Below are 6000 nucleotides of genomic sequence, written 5' to 3' on the forward strand. Positions count from 1 at the left end.
TATGCATGATGTGTGCTGCTGGCCCTTACAGTGTTACTTGTTCTTTGGGCTTGCGTCCTGAGTCCAAACTGTATATTCTTCTGAGGCAACCTGGGACACATGACTCTGCAGCAGCTCCAAAATGAGAGAGCTGGTGACAGCAGCTGGTCTCAAGCTGCTGGTGGGGATACACAGGGATACGCAGCTGCAGCTCTATGCACTGAGGTGACATTGTGCTATTTCTTAGCATATTCATCCAAACAGCTCCTTCCTCAGTGTTGCTGTGATGTTAATGTAAATATTGCATTGCAGAAGGGTAACTGGACCAGGCGCTGCCCAATTTAAAGATTCCCTTCTCTCAAGTGCTTGTAGTGTGGCATCTGGGATCCTGAGGGACCAGAATGCTTATGGACCTTGCATGCTGCAGAGGGAATTACATTTTCCTAGCACCAGGCCTGAGGCTCCAGCATTGTTTCATGATCAGAGAGAGAGAAACTGCCTCATCGTCAAAGCAAACATATATAAATGTTGCATTTTCTCAGCATGGGAGAAATTAGGTTTCTAAATGCAAGGAGGTTTTTTTGTGTTTTGTATGGGGTTTGTCTTCCCTAATTTCTAAATTACAGTTTATTTAATGAGTATAACTTAGGCAGTCAAACACCTTGAAAAAAATGCAAGTAATAATTTAAAATGTTTTTCAGAAATTAATTCTAGTTAATAAATTAAAATGTAATTATACAGATTTGCCTGGAATTCAGAACCCATTTTTAAATTCACATTTGACATGTTTTCTTCAGGCATTAGGATATTAGGACTTTCTGCAGTCTGTTTGATTCTCACTAAAACCCCTACATGTAATATCACTTGCTGTGTTGTGTATGAAATTTAATAGCACACAAAGTCATCAATGATGTACTGTTGCAAAGGTCAGTCTTTATGACTTTGTGTGTCATTAAAACAGTAATCAATGCTGAACTTTAGCTGCCTGTGATTATTGGCCAATTACCTAAAACTTGGAGGAGGTGGTGGTTAATTTGCATTCTAAACGCTTGTATTTTTTGTTCTTCTGTGATGAGCTTAGTAGTTCAATTAATTGTTGAGAATATGTTTAAATGTTTCAGAAATATGCATTTATAAGTTTGCAATACTTCACCCCCTCCAGTTTTATGTAGAATGGGCTCAGTCCATCCTAAATATGTCTTGCCAAATATGTCACATCAAACTATAAAAATAGTCTCTGTATAGAACCTAGAGTAAACTAATGTGAAAATACTGTAATATGCAAATGCACAAGCATTATTTATTAATGCTTGTATGGCTGAAAATTCTAGAGTGTATGCATGCCAAAATCCAATATTTCTCAAGTATAAATTTCAGCAGAAGATCCCTCAGTGATAAATTTTGTATTTACCAAATGCAATAGGTGAAGGCATAAGAGTTTTAAACTAAAAGAGGGTCCGTTTGGATTAGATATAATGAGGAATTTTTATAATGAGGATGATGAAACACTGGAACAGGTTGCCCATGCAGGTAATAGATGCCCCACGCTGCCTCTAGAAACACTCCTGGTCAGGCTGGATGGAACTCTGAGCAACCTAATCTAATTGGAGATGTCCCATGTCAAGACTGGACTAAGTGGTCTTTAAAGGTCTCCTCCAACCCAAACTATTCTGTGATTCTATGAATCTGTAATTTAAAGATGAGTTTGAGATTTAAATAACGTTCAAGTACTTTCTAGCACTTACTTTCAAGTCTGCTATGAGAACACCTGTAAACCGTCTAAAGAAGTGTAGAAATCTTTTATTTCATGAAGGATGATAAATAACATAACTATTGTCATTTTTCCTTCTCCCAGCATTTTTTCTGTCAATTTTTTTTCTTGTTTCATACCAGTATTATTAAGAGGCAGAAGAAACTAGGCACAGTACTGGTTGTCATTTCCATGTGGACATGAAATATCTTAGGCAGGATTCTCTCAAAATCCCCCTGTCTTCCCTTCTGGATATTTCATTAACAGGACTCCTATTCTTCCTAGGATATGGGAGACTAAATATTTTGAGTTATGTTATCAAACTTTTCCATGGTCTGCTTATTTCTTTGGGTGCAGTGCCATGAGTGTGCTAATACCCTCAGACTTCAGATTTATACTTGTCATCTAAACCAGGTGTATTTGTGTCTGGATATAGTCAAAGAATTATTTCTTGCATGTAGGTGGAAGAAAACTTTTATTAGCTGAACCACACATTGTGCTAAGATAAGCCGAAACCAAAGAGAAGTGTGATACAGTCTTTTCTGCCTATGAGAATTCAGATTAACATGTTATTGTCTTAAATTGCAAAAAAAGATCTGTCATATACAATTGACTAAAACAGAAGTGATTTAATCAGTTACCACTGAAAGTTAAAATTATGTGCTGCATGGATTTTTTACTAAAACTGTCTAAGGACAGTGTGGTCTTAGTTGATCATGAACTACAAGGAATTTGGTGTAAACGAGCTCCAGACCCACCAATGTATTTAGCAGTTTATCACCATATTTTTCTTTCCTTTCTAGAAAAATCATCTTCTGGAAATAAATACTTTGAGAAGAACAGCATTAAACCTGGGGCAGTCTTTAACAAAGACTGATTTGATGAGTAAAATTTCGTAGCAATAATCAGTCTCCCTCACATCTAAAACACATTGCAGTCATTGAAGTACGACAATAAGACATTAACTCTGTGAGTCAGAGCTCCTCCCATTACAATTAACAAGTCTGGGCTGCCAAGGCCTAGTCAGGAAGAGGGTGCATCAAGTTTCCTTAGCCCTGTAGGTATGAGAAAGAATGAGGGGGAGACTTGTCCCATATTAGTCATTATCTGCACTTTCTAAAATCTCAGCATCTTTTAGCAAACTGGACAGGGCTGTGAAAAGTGAAACAGATTTTTTTCCATCCTCCATCCAGTAGCCATGCTATGGATTGGTGAGAAAAGAAGGTGAGAGGAGGTAATAGAGAAATCACGTATGACAGGGTGGTCTTTGTGTGTTTAGGAAACCTTTGTTGATATGGAAAGGAGCTGGGAATGCTCCTTCTTGAAGCTTGGCAGCTGGATCAAGCTGGCCATGTGCATCCCACTCTGTGATGCCAAAGAACTGCACAGAGAGCAATTGCTGTGCTCTGAGTACAGGAGAATGAGGACCTGGTGGAAGTGCTGGTTGGAGAGCACAAGGGAGTTGAAGTGAGCCTTGCACTTGGAGCATGTTGGGCCCGTGGCAATGACAGCAATAACCTCATCTGCTGCATGTGTGGATGGAGTTCAATGGTGAAATCAGCCTGTGCTGTGCATTTTTGCTTCTGTTGTGAATTTGTGGCATGGCACCAAGGTAAAGAATTGATTTTCCCAAAAGCTGTTTTCTTTACTGTATGTAATGGCATTACCTCTAAGAGTTTGGGAACAGAACCTGAGCAGGTGATGAGGCTAAAGGCCCAAAACCTGGCAGGGCAGGGAAGTCACACCATCTCATGGGTATGTAGAGGAAGACAGTAATTTGTGCACATCTGTCCATGAGTATGTGAAAGCATCTGCAGAGGGTTAGTATTGCTTTGATGGTGAATAACGCCTTGGTATCTGCTATTTACAATCAGCCCTGCTGAGAAGAACATGAAGATATAAATTTGCTGAAGCATTCTGTGGTGCTTCTGTAGTCTGCAGTTTAAAATATTAGAGTTTTTGTGGTGGTGGGAAGGTTTTTTCCTTGTTTGTTAGAGGACAAGAGGAGACTCCATATAAAAGGCTACCTGTTTTGAAATACAGATGGTGTGAGGATGGTGTCTGCCCTCAGTCTCTTGATGAAAGAGACTGGCACTTCAGTCCGGCACTGAAGCTGTATCTGTACCAAACAGCCAGCAGTGAATGCAGTTATCAGGGGTGACTGTTGATTCATACAGGTAGCAGATGTCCCAGGGACCACAATTTAGTGCCTGAATCATATGGAGGCCTCTCCTCTCAGATGGATTAGACACTGCAGTCTTGAAACCAAATATCCATCGAAGGCAGCAGATTTATCTCCCATTCACCTGACATCCAGTGAGTCCCATCTTCATCACCATGGTCCCACCACAAAAAGAATCCCTTTCTAGCTACTCACTGTGGACAATGGCAGACTGACCAGGACTTTTGCCAGTGTACTCTGAAGGATGTTAGTATTAACTGATGCTATTTTTTCAGTTTTTCCAAGTTTGTGTTTTTCCAGTAAAGTCTGGTTCTCTTCATAGCAAGAAGCTATTCATCATTTTTGAATGCCCAGAAAATAAAATTTGGTTTATTGGGTGCTCTTATGATTCCCAAATGCCTAGTTGCTAATCCCTGGAGAATTTGGAAGATTTTTCTGAGACTTTTTCTCCTATGACAAAAAGTAGTTGAAGGTGGTAGAGTAGAATAAAGAATGTCAGGCAAGGACAAATAGATGGACTGACAAACAGCAGAGTATCGGTCTGTCTCATGTGCTTAGGAAATAATTTATCATGCTAAATATGACCTGTAACAACTGTGCCTTGAGTCTGAAAATTTTGTTGCCCATACAATGGAAAAAAAATGTCTTTTTTTCCCCCATTTTTTTCAGATATTTTATGTCTGATTACTAACTTTTGCAAAATTCCTGGAAAAATTCAGGTTAGGTTTTTATAAAGGTCTGATGGATCCCCATGAGCTTTTAGTGCAGATAAAAGGCTTATTAAAAAAATATATGAACATTGTTTAGCTGACATGATGCCCTGGTAATACAAACTTAGAACCAGTGCTATTTGCCTAAAGATTAATCTCCCTGTTAAGTTTAAGCATTCTTTGATTCACAGCATGGAAACTGCCTAAACAATTTCTTTTCATTCAAGACTTTGGTAGTGGAAGACATTACAAGTACCATGAGGAAGTTTTCCAGCCCCAGGTTCCTGCTATTTGGTTTTCCAACTCTGAGTTGAGCTCCTGAGGGGTCCCTTTGGATAAAGTGATGAGGTTACAATACATGCACTGAGCTGAAATTGCTTGCATAGTGTCCAGTCTTTAATGTTGTAGGGTGTTGTACTTACACATTTCAACAAATTTACCTTAATATCAATTATTTATATAGCTTCAGAATGTGAACTGATTCATTTTTGCAAAAATAATTGCTTTTGCGGCGTGACAGCGAAGACATTTTGCTGCCTGTAAGTCTGTGACAAATTAAGACCTGCCACCAGCAAGCCGGCAATTGCTGCTTGTTCCCACTGGGGGGTATCTTAGTTTTTATACTTAATAGTATAGAAAAAATATCTCTTTTTATCTTATTTTATCATGTAATGCATGTGACATTTCAGTTATTTTCCTAATAGTCCCCCTCTACAGTCATCTCTGTGTGTGAGAATTCACACAAGTGGAGGAGAGCAATGAAGTGCTGTCAGATTTCTGTCACTGTGTCCATGTTCTGCTGCTGGTGGGTTCTGTGGCATCAGTGGGAGTCTGGATGAGCACAGCAATTGTTCTTTCTGGTGCTTTTTTTGCATAGTTTTTCTGGGCTTTTAATTTTTCTTGTGAGCCCAAAAATAAGGACTAAACTGGGCTAGGGGTGTTCAGCAGTATGGAATGGCTGTTCCCTGCTGTGCTTGATAACTCTAATGTGACAGAAAAATCCCTCTGCTAGGTTTGCTCCAAGCTTCTAGGTTGGTGAGAAGCAGTTAAATGCAACATTAAATTTGGGGCTGATCACTTGCTAATAGTGGTCAGATTCCCAAAATCTGCTTTCAGATTCTGGCTGATGATATTGTTCTGTGGAGGCTAGTTTAGCTATTGTGAGGAAAATCCACAATTAGGAAGTTTGGTATTTGTGTATGTGTGTCATGTTCAGACAGACTTGCTGCTTGATTGTAGAATTTGACTATAACTTTTATTATTTAGGTTTTAAATTATTGTCCCTGAGCCCTCTACATACAGAACACATTATCAATGAGGTAACTGGAGATACAGCTGTGCCAGTACCTAAAGGAGACAGAGTTGATATAGATCTAGTT

The sequence above is a fragment of the Pithys albifrons genome, chromosome 4, assembly GCF_047495875.1.
Source record: "Pithys albifrons albifrons isolate INPA30051 chromosome 4, PitAlb_v1, whole genome shotgun sequence".
NCBI lineage: Eukaryota > Metazoa > Chordata > Aves > Passeriformes > Thamnophilidae > Pithys > Pithys albifrons.